Source organism: Passer montanus, unplaced genomic scaffold, assembly GCF_014805655.1.
Source record: "Passer montanus isolate IOZ18808 unplaced genomic scaffold, ASM1480565v1 scaffold37, whole genome shotgun sequence".
Lineage (NCBI taxonomy): Eukaryota > Metazoa > Chordata > Aves > Passeriformes > Passeridae > Passer > Passer montanus.
The window spans coordinates 8,176,082-8,197,098 of NW_024368485.1; the positions used below are offsets into that span (position 1 = coordinate 8,176,082).

Here is a 21,017-nt window from a genome sequence, read left to right on the forward strand (position 1 = left end):
CAAATTGGCAAAGCAAAGCTACAACATTCATGAACGCTGTGCCCTTCAAGCCCCTCACCTGGTGTGGCAGTGATGTTTGGGGGTGCCCAGGCTGCAGGTAGCTGCGTGGCTGTCTCCCCGTTCAAACCACTGAGAAGCTGGACGGGTCTCTGTGAAAGAAACGAGAGGTAGAGAAGTCTCCAGAACATTAACAAGAGGGAGTTCTCTCACTAAGTAAACTAAAGAAAAACTTTTATTTATTTATCTATTTATTTTTATTTTAGAGGTGGCAAACTGACTGGAAAATTTAGGTTTTGTGTCTTTACATTATCAGTAGAAAAGAAAAAGTTGTAGAGGGAGGAGAAGTATTCTAAAAGGTTTGCCTTGACTCTTACTACTTTTTTCTTTTAGTTATTGTTAATAAAATTGTTTTTATATCCTTTTAAAGTTTTGAGCCTATTTTGCCTTTCTCCTAATTCTATCTCACAGCAGGAAATGAGTGCACTGCTAATTGCCCAGCACCAAAACCTACCTCGCTCTTCAGTACATCAGCCTAGAAAATCTTCAAATTAAGAAACTCTCAAATTGGCAAAGCAAACCCATGACAGCCATGTGCCCTTCAAGCCCCTCACCTGGTGTGGCAGTGATGTTTGGGGGTGCCCAGGCTGCAGGTAGCTGCGTGGCTGTCTCCTCGTTCAGCTCAGCAGGAACTTGTGCCTGCAGGCTCCTGCAGGTGCAGCCAGCCCCAGGCAGTTCTCCACACCCTGCAGCCAGCCCAGCATTTACAGCAGGGCCCTCTAAGAGCATCTCTATGCTTTGAAGCTTTGGGGTTTTTAATTGGCTCTGTTTGCCACCATCACACCGCTCATTCGCTGCAGGAGACTGCACTTTCAGCATCGAGTAAATCACTTGGTCCAGGATTTCTGTATTGCCTGTGTCACAGACAGCAGCAAAGGCTAAAAAATTGCCGGTTCTTTACATCCTCTTCAGTGGGCTTAATTCTTAATTGTGCTGTTTCATTTGCACTTTGATGTAGCAACATAAAGCTATGCTTGTGTGTTCTTCAATTTGTAAAAATGAGTGGCTTGCTTCTGCATGGGAAAAAACCCCCAAGTTCATAAAAAAGTGACTGCTATAATTCTTTCCATGTTAAGGGCCTTGAAGGTGCTCCATATTATGCAGACAGAAAGGTCTCTGGAGAGGGAGATGTTCAGGGGAAGAGCACCAGGGGCTTATACCCACAGAGCTTGGGAAGAGCAGAGAAGAGCTGCCTTACCTAGTGGTGCTTATAATAATGACTGGAAATTAGTTTTCCACAGTTTGGATTGGTGGTTAATCACAGAAGAGTTCCAGCAGTTAAGCCAGAACATTCTTCTGTGCATCTGTTTTTGATGCTCTGGAGAATTGCTTCTTTCTTCCCTGGGACTGCGGGGGGTGGCTGCAAATGTTGTCAGAAAGATCAGAAGATCAAGGGGAAAAATCTCTCTGGCTTCAACTTTGCCATTTCTGTTTCAGTCCTAAGACCATGGCTGTGTGTGCAAAGCTTGTCTGTTTTCAGCTCTTCTCATTTAGTTACTGGGTGATTAATAACTGTAAACTTGTCTCACCTAAGGTGCTGTACTAGTTTTGTCAGTGAACCTTATCCATAAAATCTGGAACCTTAAAAACTGGTAGAAATATATAGCATTTTTCTGCAGTGCATGGGGTTTTTTTATTTATTTATTTCAAATCCCTGTGTAGGCTCTTTTTTTTGTTTAACTCTGTGGGAAAATGAAGAAAACAACAGGGCCACATGAGGGAATTCCGTATTTGTTTTTGGCATTTAATTTCCATAAAGAGGAGGATCCTGTTGACTCATAACATTTCTTTTTTTTTTTTTCCTTTTCCAACTTGCAAATGTTGTGAAAGCATTAAAAGTTAGTTCCTTGTTGTCAGGGTTCCAAGATAGATGTTTGCATAGTAGATTAGATGTAATATTTGTGGAGCTTTGAAAACAGCTTTTGGGCTGGTGTTTCATTAGCAGGATATGAAGCTGTATCATCATAAAGGGCATTAATTCTCAAATGCATGTTTCCTATGGAAAATGGATGAGATTATAGAGAGATAATGTACCATAGTGACTGCAGAGCCATGGGCAGATCATTAGTGGTAAAAGCAGAGGAATGTGCAGTTATAACTGGTTCATTGTACCTCAGATCTTGCCACGTTTTCATCCTGGCAAACCAAGGCTTAAAACTGGAGAATTGGAGTTTGGGAAGATACATCATCATACACAGGGAAGGATTATTTCAGAATAAACCCCTGACCTGCACTGTCTGCCAGCCTGTAGAGATAACCTGTGGCTCCTGCAGGAGATCCCCTGAAGCATCCCTGGAGCTCCCAGCTGCTCTGTGCACCGAAAGCTTTGCCTGCCCTGGTGCTCCTGCAGGTCCCAGCCTGGGTGAGCCTGGAGCAATCCCTGCTTTCCTAGGGCTGCTGAACTGAGGCTTGCATCCATTGCCTCTCCTGATCCAGCTTCTGCAGCCCGCTTCAGTGGGCCAGTGGTGAGACTCTTTGTGAGGAAATTACATATGTAATTGTCAAACTGCAGACATGGAGCTATTTCCAGGCAGCTAAAAACGGCTTGTCTTGCCTCAGACAGGGATGGCAGGATGGGCAGGCAGGAGAGCCAGCCGGGGCAGGACAGCCTGGCCCGTCAGGATTGTACTGCTGGAATTCTTTTAAATACTCTTCAGCACAGAGTTCATGTAAATGAGCTAATTACCAGCCTCTGCTCGGGCTTCCATGAGTGCTGAGTAGTGGAACAGAACGATTTAATTTCCCTAACATATTCTCTTGGCACTTCTGCATGTGGAATATGTTGCTCTAAAGCATCCCCTGATACCAGAGCCTTGGCTGTGCTCCAGAAGGAGTTCAAGTTAAAAAGCATTCAGTGCAATTCCAGGGTTGGCAAACCTAGAGCTGTCACCTTCCCTGCTTCCTATAATTTTGCCGTCTGTAATGCGGGTTTTCCTCCTCTCTCGCAGAAGATGATCTTGCATAAGTGTTTAAACTGTGAATCAGGGATTACAGCTGGCACTGCTTGTGCATATGATATTCTCTTGGGAGAGTAATTAAGCTGAGGTGAAGTGATCACATGAATCTTAATATTTGCAAATGCATTACACTTAAAAAAGGACTGTAGAGTTCTCGGTTACATTGGCAAATGAGTGTGATTGCCTCCCACTGTAATTTTCATCTTTGCCTTGTGCTTACTCTGAAATGTTTGCTGCTGTCAGAGGCAGGAGCAGTGTGTTTTAATTTCCCATTGAAATTCTTGTGAAAGAGTTTGTACGGAGGGTACAGGAACATTTTGGCTGGCTGAGTGTAAATTATTTAAATCCCAAAAAGTTTTGGGATGTGGCCAGATTTAAGCTAACAGGAAAAGGAATTTAGTCGAGGTCCTGTTTCTCCTCAGCAGTTGGGTCCAAATCCTGGAAACACTCTCAGTATGTGTTCACTCATTAATTTTACTGCAGCTATCAAATAAATCTAAATATAGACATAAGTACTGGCAGGTATTAGCCAGCTAGTTCTATTAATTGAAACATGCTGATGTCACTGAAGATTCCTTTAATGGTAGCTGCATTCTTTAGCTGTGCAGATACCATTAAAAAACAAACCATGTTTTAATCCTCAGACAGGAGGAGTAGTGTCTACATGTTATTTATATAAGCCCTGGCAGTCAAGAGGAAGTTGTAGATCTGCTAATTATGTGTTGTTGATTGCCTATCTCTCATCTTAGTGCCGTGTTTCAGTGGCCGGAGAGGTCCCAGTTTCCAGCTGAGAGAATGGATTTCATTGTCGTGATGCTCGGTGCTTAGACAGTGGCGTTCTCTCCCTGTGGAATGGCAGTCACAGAACACAAGTGTGCCCTGGGAGGTCTGAAGATCAGTGTGTTGTTCGTGTTCCCCTGCTCAGCAGAGATTCCTTTTGCTTGTCCTTCCAAAATCACCCATGGAGACTCCATTTTGCGTCTTTTAAATCCAGGATTAAAAGAAGCTGGATTGAAAATTTTAGGTAGTAAATCTCATGCAAGTACTATAATTTGTTTCAGTGCCCTAAATGGTAATAAGGATTGTGTACAAAAGTGCTTTGGTCCCTCATTTGTTTTCTATTTTAAGCAGCTAAAAGCATTGGTCTGGCACTAAGATAAAACCCAGTTTATTTTGCAGCCCTTAAAGATCTGTGTTCCTATTTACTGGGCATCCTTATTTGTGTAATAATCAATTTCAAAATATCCTATATTCAAAGGGGATAAATGTTTCAGAATTGTGTAAACTGGAAACTATGTAGCAAAAATATTTACCACATTTCTTTCAAACTTTCGGTGACTTGTTCTTTAAGCAGAGTACTCCCAGCCAAATTGTATAAGTTGGGATGCTTTCAGGATCACTTTCAGGATCACTTTCAGGATCACTGAGCCCTCTGGCTCAGCACGGGCTGGTATTTCATCTGTCACATCAGGCACATTTTGTACATGTGCCAGAGTCTGCACATCTGAATTCCTGATTATAGGTCATACTGGAAATCAGTATTTTTAATTACTGCTTGTATTTCAGGGGAGAAAAAATCATTTAAAGCACTGAACTTGCCTAAACTTCCAGTGACTTGTTCTTCAAGCAGAGTACTCCCAGCCAAGTTGTATAAGTTGGGATGCTTTCAGGATTGCTTTCAGGATCACTTTCAGGATCACTGAGCCCTCTGGCTCAGCACGGGCTGGTATTTCATCTGTCACATCAGGCACATTTTGTACATGTGCCAGAGTCTGCACATCTGAATTCCTGATTATAGGTCATACTGGAAATCAGTATTTTTAATTACTGCTTGTATTTCAGGGGAGAAAAAATCATTTAAAGCACTGAACTTGCCAGAAATCTTAAATTAATATCTACTGCTGAGTTTTCAAAGAGCCTAGAGGTAGCTCCTGGAGAGGGCAGCTTCTCTGGGGGTCTTCCAGAAATTGATGCAGGGTTTAATGCAAGTCCAGCACTAGAGCTGAGCCATACCTGCAGTGGTTTTACTTTGGGCTGGGGTTTTTTACTGTGGTCCTCTCCATGGCTCCTGAAGGAATGGTAATTACTGGAGTTGATGTTCCTAATTGTTTATGGTAACAAAATGGGAAGGGTTTGGAGCACCCAGTGCTGGGCACAGAGCCTCAAGGGAGGTGTGGTCCCTGCACCACCTGCTGCCATTAATCACCTTTTACAGCAGATCATTTCCTGAGCTGATGGGCTTTTGGACAGATTGCAGTCTCCAGAACTGATCGTTGCAAAACTGGTCATGGCTTAACCGTGGCTTTTAAATGTTTGATAGGTTTCTGAAGAGAAAAGGGAAAAGCCATGTGCTGAGGTGTCCGGGGTAACAAACATGGAACCTTTGAATTAAAGGTGTTTTGGAGTTGGAAAAGCTTCTCCGGGGCAAAGGACAGTGAGACCTTTGAGTAGGCTGCCTGCAGAGCTGGTTTCCTCTGCAGCAATAAAGGTGAACATTGGTCACCTCTCAGAGTGGAATGGATTTGGCCCTTCCAGGGTCTGAATAACAGAGTACATTATTTTATGAGACTCCTCCAATTCAAGGTCTGGTTTGGGTTTTCTGGTGGTTGTCTTGTATTTAGGATTTTTTTGTGGGTTTTTGGGCTGATTTTGGTTTGTTTGGGATTTTTGTCTCTAAAGATGCACAGACCTTTTATAAACATCTTCCATAAAGCTACTGTCATTATTTAATTTACTAAAAAGTGTTGACATTATTGTGCATTAACAATCAAAACTGCCTGAAGTCAGACACTGACTTAATGGGATTTAGTCTTTCAATCATTTATTAAATCTAACATCTATGTCCCTCTGCACGGGACTTGTAACCTTGAATCCTTTAGAAGCAATTAAACTTTGCATTAACATGCAAAACATTTAAATATGTTTAGTTAACAATGAGGTATCTCAGAGCAGTCTCCGTGCATTGAAAAATCCATGTCACATATATTTAAAATCTCAAAACCTGCTGTTAAAGCACAGGTTAGTTTGACTGAGATTGGCAGCACATCAGAAGATTAAATCTTCTGGATCTTTTAGTCACTAAATATTGAATTTAGAACAGCCTGCTCATTTTATGGGGAGAAATAATTTGAAGTAGAGCTACCCAAAAGGCAAGATCTTATCTAGTAGCAAAAGCTGTGCTTGTTAGTATTTCCAGGCACGTAGAGCACAGCTGAAAAAATCAGATTAAAATGAAGCCAGTATTTATTCTTAAGTGGAGTTCACCTGATGCCCTAAGTTTTTGTGTTCATATTATCCAGATTGTGTACTGCATTAGTGTGTAATTCTGGACTTCATATAAAGTGTTAGCAACTTCTCTTCACAATCCTTTTCCAGCCCAAGAATTTGCAGCTTCAGGCCCAAAAAGTGTAAACAACAGGGAACTGAGGAGGGTGGGCCTGCATAACCTGGAGCTGGAATTGGACAATTAAACCCAACATGGAAATAGGTTAAATAAACTTACAAAAGTGTGAAAACGTGTGACATGCCCAAGGTGTATCCCTTGAGGCCTTTTTAATAAATCCCTATTTAACCCTGTGCAGCCTCTGTCCTGGGCCAGCCTCTCTAGGCAGCACTGTACTAGTCACATCTTCTGCAGCTGACAGGCACGTGGATGTGCCACTGCGCTTGATGGCATCTTCATACTGATTTTAATCTGTGCTTTTCAGTCTGCCCAGTCTGTTTGTGTTGTTTCCCTTCTGCTGAAGGATCACTGCAAATAGGAGTCTTGGTGTCTTTAATGTGGCTGAAGTCATATTTTCCAAGAAATGACCATTCTGGTAAAGCACTTACATGAAGAGCATCTAATAAAAGTGATTTAATAGAGGGAATTACAAAACTAAGCAAAGTTTAAGTCTTATTATAAATTACAGATTCCTCTACAGCATTTAGTTTATGAATATTTGGAATGTACCTCAGGGAAAATGGTTTTGGATCCAAGCATATCCAAAGCATGGAATAAGAACAAAAAACCTGCAAATGAACTGAAAATCTGGCAGATCCTACATGATGAGGTGCTGAATTTGACGTTGGCTCGACTATTAGCAGTGACTGTTAGAAATGTTGCCAGCTCTGATTGAGGAGCACCGAGATGAAGTAGAAGCAGGGTGCTTATTTCATCATCAGCCTTTTGGCTCGACTATTAGCAATGGCTGTTAGAAATGTTGCCAGTCTGATTGAGGAGCACCGAGATGAAGTAGAAGCAGGGTGCTTATTTCATCATCAGCCTGTGTGGTGATGGGAATGTGCTGGAGGCTTCTGCGGGGGCAGTTCTCACAGTGGCTGGGATAAACCCTGTGATGACAAGAAGCAAGGATGCGTGTGTTGTACTTGGAGTGAGCTTCCAGCATCACACTGGGGCCACTCCACAGCGCCTGTGGCAGCGTGTGAGTCTGTGACTGTCAGAAAGCTGACCTTATAAACACGGCAGAATCCATAGGGAGATGATTAGAGAGCATTTAAGATGTTCCCAGGAGTGGACTGGGAGGTGCAGGTAGAGTTGTGACCCCAGGGAGAAAATGCCTTCAGCAGAAGCAGACTCAGGGACCGAGCTGTGCTCTGACTTCACACATTATTTGGACTCAATTTGCAATTGTATTTAAAATTGAAGCATTTCAATGATTCTCTGGAGCTCACAGGAGTGTGTGGGCTATCTGAACCCACAGGTGTTTCTGGCCACACCCCTGAGCATGTACATTATCATTAGAGTTACCATTACACCCCTGCTCCTGTGGGGTGTCCCTGGCTTTCAGAGCTGTGTCCATCCAGCTGAGCAAACCTCTGCCATCCCAGCAGGGTGGTACAGCACAGGTGGGGTCGTTGTGCAGTGTCACATGAGAGGTTCTGGTGAAAATTGCCCTTTGATACATAAAATGAATGCCACTGCTCATCTGCAGAGTGAGAAATGCAATTATTCTCTCAGGTCATCTCTGTTTTCTGTCATTCATGGCCTTTTCCTTGTCTGTGAGAGGGGTCTGTTTTTCTGGGGAGCTTTCCAACCATCTGAGGAACAATGCTGGGTACAGCCAAGTGTGTTACTGTACTAGAATTTAATTTTCTAATCCCAAGGAGATGTAAAGAGGAATTTTCCCCTTGTAACTTTTTTTTTTTCTCAGAACAGTTGAATATATATAAAATATGCTGGAAATTAAAGTGAAAATATCAAACAGTCCTCTTTTACTTCAAGAAGATTGGCCCCTCCAGATGCATACAAAACAATTTAACTTCAAGAAGCTGATTAACTACATGTCAGCCTATATTAATGAAAAAAAAAAAGATTAGCAGTCTGTGAAAAGATAGATCTGTATCATTTATTATAGGATTTCAGTGGAGAAAATTTTGTTTTAAAGTCATTAATGCTGTCTAATATTTTCCCTTCAATTTAGTTTTGGGGTTGTTTTTTTTTTTTTTTTGCTTACCTCTTTCTGCCTTTGACTGCCCATCAGAAATCTATTCAATGTTTTTTCAGTAAATAACACAAGACTTAAGCACAGATTTTGTTACTACGCACTGCTGTGAAGCAGAAGAATGTTACAGTTGTTATTCAGGAGTAGGAAATGAAGCTGCCTTTAATTTTTCTGCCTGCTTTCTGTCCTAATGTTGCGCACAATGCACGGAAACCTTGCTTAAGTATTCTCACTTATCTGATTCCACCTGTATTCCTCACTGTTCTCTGGTTTCTGCCTTTTAGGTGGTTAATGTTGCTGTTAGCAACAGCTGGACCTGTAGCATGCTCTTGTAATGTGCAAGAAAATACAGCACAAATGGAATCTTTAGCTTCTGCATGCTTTGAGGTAACATTCTTTGGCAGTCATCCTGCACAAAACAGGCAGTGCAATTTAGGAAGCCTTGCTAATGAACGTAAATTCTAATTCACTAAGCAGGTGGGACTGCCCTGGAAGGAGAATCAAAAGTTAGACCAGATCACCTTCCTGGTTCTTCATCCAGGTGTATGTCCTCTGGGTTTGTAGTTTCTGTCATTTTTTAAATTGTTGGCTTGTCATACTTGGGTTTGGCACCAGATTGCTATTTTTAAAGTGTTTACATTGAAACCATGCAAAGACTGTTAGAAATGGTGTATAATTCAGAGCTGACCAAATGCTCACAGCCAGACAAATTGTACTGGCTAATCTTAACCCAAAGACTCCCCAGGTCAGTGATTCTGGATCCAGCATCCCTCTGTCCTGACTAGATCTCTATTTTCTAAAAACTATTTTTCCTTTTAACCTATAAACTGTGTCCTATGGGGTCCATTCTGCAGCCATCTCAAACAGGTGGTGCTTTGGCAAGCACCTCTTTTTCCTCCTTCTCCAGCAGACGATGAACAAGTACAATTGTGCTGGTGCTTCAGGAGGTTTGTGTCACTGCAGCCAGCCCAGGTGCCTCTGAGTGCATGGCCTGGTGAGAAGCAGCTGCTCCTGCTGGCTCCAAACCTCCTGCAGCCAGGGCTCCCTGGCACTGCCCGCCGTGCCCAGAGGAGCACCTGAGTGTTGTGTGCTCGCATGCAGTTACTTGTCTCTGCTCTTAAGGATGTTTCACAGACATACAAGTCACATTTCTAGCTTTTATTTGTGTGTCTCAAGCTGTGCCAGGGGAGGTTCAGGTTGGACATGAGGAGAAATTTCTTTACAGAAGGAATGAGTAGACATTGTGATGCCTTGGGAAGGCTGCCCTAGAGCAGAGGGCAGGGATTAAAGAATAAAGTAGGGATTGATTAAAAGGATTTCCTCAGTGATCCACCTTGGGCAGCACCAGAGCCCAGCCAGGGCTGCCCCCAGGATGAACCCAAATGGTCCCAAAATGCACGAGCGCTGCCGGGGTCTCTCCCTGGGCTCAGCTCTGCTCCATGTGCACATTGCAGTTCAGTGTCCAACCCCAGTGCAGCCCCTGCACTCCCATCCTTGTTTTTCTCTCTGCAGCCCACGGGCTTTGTGCTCCTGGGCTGAGATTGGGATCATTTGTCCTTGGTGCCCAGCTGGAGCAGGAATTGTTTTGTCTCCCTGCTCTGTGCACAGAGCTCACCATCCCATAATATGGAGCCCAGACCCACACACTAAAGCAGCACAGAATGTGAAAAGCAGAAAAGCCAAACCTGAGGCATCTCCTGGCATGGGCTGCCCAGGCAGGTGGTGGAGGCACCGTGCCTGGAGCTGTCCCATTAAAGACTGGCTGTGGCACTCAGTGCCATGGTCTGGTTGACACGTGGTGCTCAGTCAAACGTTGGGCTCAGTAATCCCAGAGATCTTCTCCAATGGAATTGGTTCTGTGCTTCTGTGTGGAAGGTGGATGCAAAGATTCTTATTGAACCAGGTGCTGTCAAGGGCTTTGGGAGAAACAGAACAAGCTGTGAAAATTGTGATGACCATGTGTGTGTCACTCTGGCTGATTCTCTGCCAGCAGAACTGGCATCCTTTGCATCTCCCAGTCCCACCATCCCCCTTCTCTCTCCCCTTGTTCACAACAGAGGCACTGGGCTCCTCCCTGAAGGCAGCAGAGCACTTCTGTGTCATCTCTGTGTGTTCAGTGCCACCATTTATCATTGCTTGCTTATGTCTTTTACAGTGTAAGAGCAAAATAGGTTAGACGTGCTGTTCAAGGTGTTCTTGAGATGGGTCACTTGGCTCTGGCCAGTGCGTGGTTTACATTGAAGCACTGCTTGCAGATTCTTGCAAATGCTTGTGGGCTTGGTTCTCTTGGGTGCCTCCTAAGCAGTGATATGTATGCTGAGCACAGGTTGGAATCTGTGGGGGAAAATGCCTATTTTTCCTGGTTCAGTTTGCTTCAGTTTCCTGAGTTCCAGTCACAACTTAATCCTTAAAAAATGGATTTGTGGAATAAAACTTTCAATTTTAAAGTCTGGAGTACAAACCCAGGGTTTGAATTTCACCCCAGCTTTGGCTGTAGTAATCTTAGCTTGCAGTGCACCTGCCTGGAGGGGCTCATAGTCGGAAGACAGAAATCTGTTAGAGAGCTGTGTTTTCAGTGTCTTGCCATGTTGCACAGGAGCAGGTACTCATTTTCACAACACATAATCGGTATTAGAGCAACGCTGTCATACAGAGGGGTTTGTGGAGGTTTCAGTACCTGCAGGCTGTTCTGAAGAAATCAAATGTTACTGCAGAGTTTTGGAGAATACCACTGCAGCCTAGAGCCATCTCTGATGGCTTCGTGGTGTTGCAGGGCTTTCAGCCAGCCTGCTTTGGGTGCTGTGGATGCACTGCGGAGCAGCGCTGCCAGGAGGCTGCAGCAGCAGGTGTGGCTGCCCTGCACACCCTCGGGGGCAGGAATTCCAGGGTCCTGCAGCACTGGGAGCAGCTGTGAGCCAGCCAGCACAGGCAGGAGGGTCTGGCTGCCCAGGGGGCAGGGAAGCACAGCCAGCTCTGCCTGGCTCACACCTCTGCACGCTGTCAGTGTGCCCACTGAGGCTTGGTACAGCGCTCCTGAGCTGCTGCCTCCCTGCTGCCAGCCGGGGCCTCGCCTGCACCTGCTCCTGGACCACTGTGGGCACTCGGGGACTGCCTCATTCAGCTGGAATCATCCCTTAATTCGTGCCAGAGGGTGCCTGTGTGTGAGCAAAGGGTGAATTGAGGCGTCACGTTCTCCAAGAATTCTCTGTACTCTTGGTGCAGGAAAAAAAGGGAAGTCTCTTATTACCCATGTATGAAAAACAAAACAAACAAAAAAACCCCTTAATTTTTATACATTTTTTGTTGTTTAAAACATTAACTGAAACTTTAAAGACGTAGCACATGGGTTTTTTAAGAACATTTTTATAAACAATATTGAGTACACTGGTAAAGCAGGTCTGTGTGGGCATGCCTTGACTGCAGCTGCAGGTTTGATTGCAGAGTGGGTGGCTTTGCTCTGCAGTGTGCTGTTGCTGGTGGTGTTGCTGATGGGTGGCTTTGCTCTGCAGTGTGGGGTTGCTGGTGGTGTTGCTGATGGAGCTCCAGTGGCACAGAGCTAAGCCTGTAGAGCAGAAAATTAGGAAGAGTAACTGAGAAGCCTAATAATTAAGTATCTCATCATTTACATAAATGACTGATGATCTTGCTGAAATGTTTGGTATTGCTGCTATCAGTAAAAGAACTGAAATGTTTGGACTAAATTTTAAAATACAGCTTTTCTTATTTAAGTATTGTGAAATGATAGAAATTAGGATTACTCTTTACCCATCACTGTCTTCGTGGTTTGCAGGAAAGGAAAAGATGTGGGCTCCAGAACTGGTCTTGGAAGAACTAAGATTAGAGATGGAAACACAGAGGGGTTCAGGGAGCATGGCTGGAGCTCGTACCTACAGCTGTGCCTTTCTGTTGGCTCTGGAGCTTTTATCTCAGTGTATCAACCTGGTTTCTTTCCTGGTTTTGTACTTCTACTCCAAAACACAGCCACAACTGAGAAAGGCAGGGTAGGATAGAGATAATGTTATCTTGTGCCTGTCAGGACCGGGTGTGAAAGCAAAAGGAAGTTTGATTTCTTTAATTGTAATGGACTACTGTCCCTTACACAGCTTGGAAAGAGCAGCCTTTGTTTCCTAGATCTGATAGTTCAGCCACAGTGAAAGGTTTGCCTGAGTAACTGATTCCTCCTTATCTTAGGTGTGAATTTGGATTTCCAAGGAAAAGCAGGGTTTCCCTCCTTATCACATCCAGCACCTGCAGGATCTTGTATTCAACCTGATTTTCAAGTATTGCCATCCTGAACTTTAAGATCAGGTGGTTGTTTAACCACAGCTTCAAAAACAAAGAGTAAATTTTTTCCATCTTCATTCTGCTTAATAGTTCTGCTGTTTCTTTGTGTTCAATTTCTTAATCATGGGATTCATTAATAAATAAATAGGCTCTTGAAAATGTTTCAGCTTAGCAGCTATGGTACCTGTTGGCTGTGGGTTTGCTTTTTAAAATTACATTAAGCAAGTTCCTGGATGGCTTTGTAACCAGGTCTTAAAGCCAAGTTTTCAGCACGTTGTAAAATTTAAGAAGTGGCAAACTTGCTTTAGGGTTGGGAGATTAGACCAAGAGTCCTGGCAGAATGGGCTGCAGAGTATCAAAGGTGAGAGAAGTTATTCTCAAAGTCAGCCAGTGTTCAAAAGCCTGGTGGTCTTTCCCATCAGTGTGTGTGAGATGCAGTTTTCTGCCACCTGGAATTCGCTGCTCTTGGCTCTGGGTGTGCTGCAGTCTGTGCTTGCTGCTGTGGCTCCTGGGTGACCTGGTCACTGCCCAAAAGCAGCAGGAGAGAACAAGAGCTTTCCACCGTGCCCGCTGTGACCCGGCTGAGGTGGGGTCACTGGGGCTGGCAGCAGTGGGGTCAGCACACAGGAGCGGGGCTGAGGGCTGCTCTTCCCAGTGACAGGGATTGGATTGTTCTTTCCCAGCCCCTGGTGGCTCCAGGGGCTCCATTCTGCTGGCACTCAGTGCAGTTTGTGTGGGGTCTCTGCAGAGGGGGGCTCTGGCTGTCCTGCTCAGGGATGGCCTCCAGCAGTCCCTGGTACCAGCCTGGGGACACAGCTGTCCCTGCCCTGCTTGCAGAGCTAATCCCTGCCCTTCAGCAGGAGCACTCCGGGGTGGGCTCTTAGCTCCCACCTTCTCACGCAGATCTTTAGGCTGTTAGTTGCACACAGCAATGAGCAGGATTGTTCACTAACCCTCAACGAGCCCATGCAATTGAGATTTTGAGAAAACAGCAGAAATACAACCCAGGAAGGGAAAGCTTGGTTACTTTATTCATGAAATCTGTTATTTCTGGTTTTGTGCCAGCCACTTTGTTTCAGGAGAAGCAGTAGCCTCTCCTTTCCCCGTGCTGCTTTTATCTCCCTTCCAAAAAAGCACTGCCAACAGCCTGGTGTGTCAGTAAGCACAGCCTGGTTGCCTGCCTCAGGAGGCTGCTGCCAGCTGCTCGGCTTGAAACACTTGCAGACCACTCTCAGTGCTCCTGGGGATGGCAAGAGAAACACCACCTGGGCCTAGTCCCTTTTCCTCCACGTGCCATTTCCCTGGGATGCCCAAAGACAAGCAGAAATGGAGCAAAGGAGGGATTCATTCAGCCATGACTGTGCAAAGCACCTCTGCCATGGACAGGGGCTGTACAGGAACCAGCCCTGCAGGAGAGTGTGCTGACAACAGGAAAGACTGATTGATGAGCTAAATCTTAGATTAATATTTACGCAAGCAAGCAAACAGCAAACCCACAGTGTGCAACCTCCCTGGTGCAAGCTGTCAATTTGCACACGTAGTTATTTCACAAAAGATTCCTTTTGGACAGTGACATCTTGCTTGGTCTGTTCTCCAATGTACAGTGTAGTTGTATAGTATCCCAGTGCTCCAAAACCAATAAAATCACCTTCCCTGGTGGTGCTGAAAAAACACATTTTTGCTTTTAACAGAGGGGAATATTCTGATTTGCTCAGGAGAAATGGTATCTTAAGGAGAGTGGAAACTAATTTCTGGCTCAGTGGTGGGTCCATATATCTACTGTACACATCCTTTTGCTCCTGGTTTTTTGATGTGGAAAAATGGCCATTTCCTCCCTTGAAACAACCTTCCCATAGATATTCCCAAGCCCTGGGCTGTTTTCCTACAGAGTGTCTTCTGTTGTTTCTTTTTCAACTCCTTTGACTGGCGGTGCACTTTGTGGTCTGATCCCAAAAACAAGAGTGAATTAGGGCCTTGGAGAGGGATTAAGAGCATTTCAAACAAAAAATTCCCCTCAGGATGTTAGGACTGCTTTGGGAACAAATAGGGTACAGGAAGGTGGGAAGTGGGCTCTGATGTGTGGTTTGACAGTCCAGTTGTGACCGGGCCAGGGTGATGTTCCTGTCACATCACACTGTCCATGAATTCCTTTGGCGTGCAGGGAGTGTTTCTTCTCAGGCTTTTTCCATGGTGTGCAGCTGATTTTCCAGCATGGAAGTCAGCCGAGCTGACAAGACTCAGGTGCACCTGTTCCTTGAGCACAGCCCAGCACAGATGCAGGCTGAGAGCCCCTGAGCAGAACGGGCTGGAGGCCGTGGACCAGATCAGCTGGGTAATTCCACTGCCTGAGGTATTTTTAGCATAAACTGTGTGCTTGCATCTAAGTTTGGAGTGATTGTAATTATGTTGGAAGTTTTGTTACACAAAAATAAACAGCTGCTGGAGACTGAGGGCAGCTCGGGACCACGAAGCACTGAATGCACTGACTCACATGTGGCAATGCTTTTCCTGATGTGCCCCTTGGGCTTCCTCGCCTCAGCTCTGCTGCCTGCTTCAGCAAAGTGGTTTGCTCTTCATCAATTTCAGCAGAATATTATTGGGGGTTTTTTTGGGGATTTTGTTAACTGGGTTGTGAGAGGGGCTGTCATCATCTTCTCCTCAGCAACGCCTGTGCTTTGATTATAAACTGCAGATTTTTCCTTGCAAAGAAACACTGTATTTGCATATATACTATATTGCACCTGTATGCTTCACATTTCTGGGCTGGTCTGTCAGATCTCAAGACTTCTGAAGATTCCCGGAATGGATTTATGGATGTATGCAGAAAGTGTGGGCTGCAGAAGGACAGCATTCACATTATTGTGCTTACAAGGGGTTTGCTAGCCAAGGGCAAAGAACACTCTTCCTTAAGCTTTCAGTCAAAAACCAGTCTAGACATTTTTATCACATTAAACAGTCTGAAGCATTTAATAGGTATGTGACAGGAAAAAAAAGCAGTCTGAACTAGCTGACCAGTTTTCCTATGGGAAAAGCCAGCTGGGTTCAAGTTTTTAGTCTTTGCAATGGTAATTATTATGCTGGAAATGCTGGAGAGAGATGAAGACAAAGCTGGTTTTAGACCTTCTCACTTTCTGCGGAGTCTGCTGTGCTTTGGGTGTGCACTGCTCTTTGTTTGGCTGGGCTGTGCCTTTGTGAGCCTTGTGCCACTTGTTCCTGAGCTGTAGGAGGCCAGAGTGCCTGGTGGCAGCCGCAGCTGAGCACCACTTGAGAGCACTTCAGTTCATCCAGCCAGTGCAAATGGCAAAACATTTTCTCTCCGTCTCTGCAAGGGTCCCTTCATCAATTTTTATGATGTAACTGGTTATGTCTGTTGATTCCCGCTGCATTTGATGGGTGCCAAACAGACTGCTCTTTCTTTGACCTCCACCCTCACATCTAGATTCAGTTCTTTACCTTTCCAAGCTTCTTCCCCTTTCCTCTGTTGGTCTGTGTGCAGCGTGGGGCAGTGCTGAGCTCCTCCCCTCCAGGAGCCCTGCCATCCCCTCCTGGGCTGCCACAGTGAGGGACTGACCCCCTCTGCCCCTGCCTGGAATGCTGGCAGTGTTCCTTCTCTCTTTCTCACCCCCACACAGGCACCAGCATTGTTTTTCTTCTGGTCTTTCTTAGTGTGTGTTCCACCCAGTTCCTTCCTTTCCAGCCATATTGCAGTAGCCCAGCTTCATACTTGGAATAATCTCTAAAAATAGCCTTGCCTGTGCTATCCCAAATAATTTCCACTTCAGCTTTCCCAAGCTATCTGCTGTTCTTTTCTAGCTTGGTGAAAGTGTGGCCATCTCGGGCACTTTGTCATGCTGCCTCAGCCCACATCAGTGCCAGACACCCATCCTTGCTTCCTGTAGCTTTTCCTGTTGGTAGTTCCTTCCTCCTCTTTTCAGCTCTGATGCCCTTCCCCTCCCATTTCACTTCTCTCCACCCTGATGGTTGTCTGGAGTGAGGAATGTCCTCATGGTGTGTGTGCTCTCACCTTCCAGGGAGGGAGGAGAGGGTGCTGCTCCTGTCCCTGCCCGTTGGGTGTGCTCCCCATGGACCTGTGAGGGCAGAGCTGTCCTCTGTGCTGTGTCCCTTTCCTCCTCAGCACAAGGGGGTCACAGCAGCAGGGGGCAAGAAGGAACAGTGATGATGATGATGAGGAGGAGGAGCTCAGAGTGGGGTCAGCTCCCACTGTCTTTTCCTGCTGCTTGACACTGAAATTACAGCCTGAAGTTAGGAATTCAGAGAAATTGAGTCCCCTGACTCTGGTGTTGCCAGCTGGTCCAGAAAAATCGGAATAGCTGGGGTTTGTCAGCATGCTGTAGATCTTGGTGTTTACCAGGAGCTGTCAGAGCAGGGTTCCAGAGGGGCCAGCAGGCCATACCAGCACTCCTGACTGGCAGGCTGGCCCTCCGTTCTGTCTCCATCCAGGACAAATAGGTTACATACCAACACTTTTATTTTTATCCCTTTAGGAATACTTTGTCAAATCATCCACTTGGAGCAATCAAAAACTGAGATGCCTTTCCTTCAGAAATTTCATATCTCTATTATGAATAGCTGAGGGGGCCAAGTGCATCCAGCAGGAAATCCAGAGAGGCTGCTGGCTTGGAGCACGCTCCCACCCTTCTTTAGCAGCTGACATGGCTGGGTTTGCCCCACTTCTTCCACAAGCCCCACATTCATACCCAGGGTGACACGTGAGGGTGCTGCTCTGAAGCATGTCAGCAGCTGAATGCCTCAGAAATGACTGTGTGAGCACTGTCACTGCTCTGTCACATCAGTTCTGGCAGGCAGCCTCCCCTCACCCCACAGAGACAGCAGCTGTCAGGTCCGTGGCCACGGCAGGGACGGGCAACAGAGCGCAGTGTCAAGAGAGCTGCTTTAATATTTGATTAGTAGAAATGAATATGCAGATTGCACGGGTTCTCTGAGGCAGGGATTAGTGAAAGAGACTCTGATGCCATGTTTTATGCATTCCCATTTTCTGCTTGTGGTTAACTATGAGCTTACGAGCTAAAGGATTGGGCATATTTTTCCTTTATCCTTGGCCACATTTTCTGCACAATCTTTCCTATTGTTTTCAGAGCTTCTGGGCAGTGGCACAACAACTGTTTAAAAAGAAACGTGGCTGAAACAGATTGACAAGAAATGCTTACTCTGCCACCTACCTACCATAATGAAGGAATAATAGCTAAAAGTTCAGAACCAGTTGCTTTTCCTCTTGCTTCTCTATGGAACTGAAGATAGAAGTAAGTGATAACCTGGTGTATCTCCAACGTGGCTGTCTGTATTTATCCTGCTGGAAAGTGGGCTTCTGGATTTCCAAATGTTGGGCAGCAGTTTATTTCCAGCCTTGCCTAGTTGTGATACCCTGTGTTTAGAACCAGGGCAATCTCATCTTCAGCCCACTTTGTTAATGAGTTAGCACTGGGTGTCACTGCTGGTGAAAGGGGTACTTAGCATCGCCAATCCTGTCATTCAGACAAGTCTTGCTAGCCTCAATCTTGAGAGGGAGGAAGGAAAATGGGAAATAGCAAAACGTCCATCCGGGGCTCCAGAGCTGTCTGCTCACCCCCAGCTGCAGCCTGGACCCTCTGACTGCTCCCGCCCCAAAGGGAATGTGTGTTTCCTGAGCAAGTGATGATACAACAGGCAGAGTGACTGCTGGGGGGTGAGAAAAACAAACAAGTTGAACCTCTACAACAGGGTTTAGGCCAGGCAGTTATTATTATTTTCCCCCATCCATTAAATATCATTGTGATTCCCAGAGCTGCTTTTTGCACACCAGTGTTGAAGCACACGCTGTGAGCCCCATGTGGTTTCTTTTCCTCATACGGACTGGGAGATTTTCTTTTGCTGCGATGTGAACTTGAAATCTTGGCAGAAAAATAAAATGAAACCAGCCAACTGAAATCTCCATGGGGAGCTGCAGTCTGCTCCAGCCACACTCCAGCACGGGCAGCTCTCAGCTCTGCTCTGCTCTTACTCAGCCTGGCCTGCCACAGAAGGGAGCAGGTGAAAAAGCTGCACCTCAAATCTCTCCTGCTGGCCTGGGCAGAAGGACAGCGGTAATTTCCAATTTTGGTAAATTCCAACCTGCTGATAGTGCCCTGCCTGCATTCCCCTGCCTTTGAGATGTGACTCTGGGGGGAAAGGAAAGGAAAGGAAAGGAAAGGAAAGGAAAGGAAAGGAAAGGAAAGGAAAGGAAAGGAAAGGAAAGGAAAGGAAAGGAAAGGAAAGGAAAGGAAAAAAGCTGGCTCTGTCTCTAGGGTGGAAGGTGGGTGCTGAGATGGAGTCTGAGCAGCATTGCATCTTCTGAGATAGATACCAAAATCTTACTGATGCCATGGGTTGAACTGCATAATAACCATCTTAAAATGCCCTGTGCATTTCCATGGTGACTGTAGTTCCTAGGCTCTATCCAGGGTACCAAGACATTTGTAATTAGTTTAAACTTCCAACAAATTCCTACTTTTAACACACTGCCAACTGTCAAATGACAAATGCAGCTTTTTGATGTTAATGTATTTTAGACTGCTGGAACAATTGCCAAAGATCACCTTAGCTTTGTCTGAAGTTTTAAGCCAGCAATGTGGGTCACTCTTGTTTTCTCAGAAATCGTCCAGAAAACCAGCAAATTATAATGTCACCTTACTAATTTTAGATTTTAAAGTAACATCTATGTTCCTCACAGCTTATTAGTTTTTCATCTATCTGTATATTTTGAAAAAGTTCCTAATGAATCATATCCAAACTTTATTAAAGTTTGGTTTGAACTAAAGTACCTGACCATAGGAGGGATTATTTCAAACACGCAGGGATTTAGAATTTATTACAAAAATATGATCTTGACCTTCCATTGCATTTTATTAATGCAGAGTCCGGGCCTGTGTCAGGCTCTGGAAACAGACAGCTGTGTCCTCAGGATGTGGTCACGGAGCAGCTGATAGCTGGAGCTTGTTTTATTTTGTTTGAGGTGCTACACTGTGTTCTTTCCAAAACTTTTCCTTGCACTTAAAAAGGAAAGACTGCTGATATTAATGCAGTTTGGAAGTTTGTTTTCGTGGTATTTGTAGTTAATCAGTCAGCCTTAGGATCTTGCAGTTGTTTTATGTCCTTGGATCCTTCCTGAACTCCTGCATTTGTAATTGGAGTGATGGTCACTTATGGTGTTTGGTGTTTATCTGTGCTCCCACCTGAACTCTTTTTAGAATTTTAATTTCAAACATTTATTCCTGTCTTCCTATCCAATGAAAGTACAGGAACCATTTTTGCTTGAGATCTTTTAGAGCACAAAGCTCAAAAACGAAGCTAAAAAGAAGAAACTGAAGTTCTAAATGTCAAAATCGCCCATGATTTGAATTGAAATAATTTGCACAAACACTTTGTACAGGTGTAGCTAAAAGTGAGAAACACTACTCCCTGACTTAAGATGTGTTACCTGTCAGCAGCAGGTTAAGCAACAGTAGAAATGGTATTAATTGCCCAAACACCATATTGAAAACTTCTTTTTTTAATAAATATGACAAATCCCATTGCTTTAGGCTGTAATTTGCTGCTGTAGTGATACAAGGTGTCAGAGTTTACAGAACTAAAGAGAGACTCTGGGCCTCAGTAAATCAGGAAGTACTTGAGATGGTTTGCAAGTGCTGCATGTTTGTTTGTTTGTTTGTTTTATTATTCCATGAGGTAGCCTTTGTTTTAACACTGCTTTCCTCTGAAAGCCACAGAGTGAAGTAATTAAACTTACTAAAAGTCACTGCTGGTTAAATCCAGGCACACTGTATACATCCATCACATGCTATAGCAGTTCAGAAGGGATCTTGGCAGCGATTTCACAAACCATTGTTTCCATCAAAGTCCAATTTGCTCTCTATTACCACCTGGGGATGGGATGGCTTCCAGGAAATGGGACACTTGATATTATACTAAATAAATCTTCAGCACCTCTAAGACTTCTGCATGACTAAAGGTAAAAATGTAGCATCTTCCACATTTTTAGGCAAGTTAATGTTTTGCATGGTTGGTGTTACTGAAATGAGACAAAACGGGGAAGGTTCTGGGGAGTGGTTCCTCATCACATGCTCCCATGAAATGAAGCTCACTTGACAGATCTAAAGAAATATGTTACTGTTAGATGCATACTGAATAATATGCATAAATTAATATCAGTTGTCATTTACTGTCTTTTGAGAAGTCAGATTGCTAAATCCTCTGTACAATTCACAACATTATGAGCATT

General features: G+C 44.7%; 1 protein-coding gene across 6 annotated transcripts in view; it reads left to right on the top strand.

The window, feature by feature from the left end:
• PLCB4 (phospholipase C beta 4) overlaps positions 1 to 21,017 on the top strand; it is a 186,450-nt gene that overhangs the window by 74,888 nt on the left and 90,545 nt on the right. For 3 of the 6 annotated variants that reach the window (XM_039716991.1, XM_039716983.1, XM_039716988.1), the window contains exon 3: positions 17,860 to 18,024. The exons of the other annotated variants lie outside the window; for them this stretch is intronic. The gene's annotated coding sequence lies outside the window, so the exon portion shown is untranslated. The remainder of the gene's footprint in view (positions 1 to 17,859; positions 18,025 to 21,017) is intronic. 6 annotated transcript variants of the gene reach the window in all.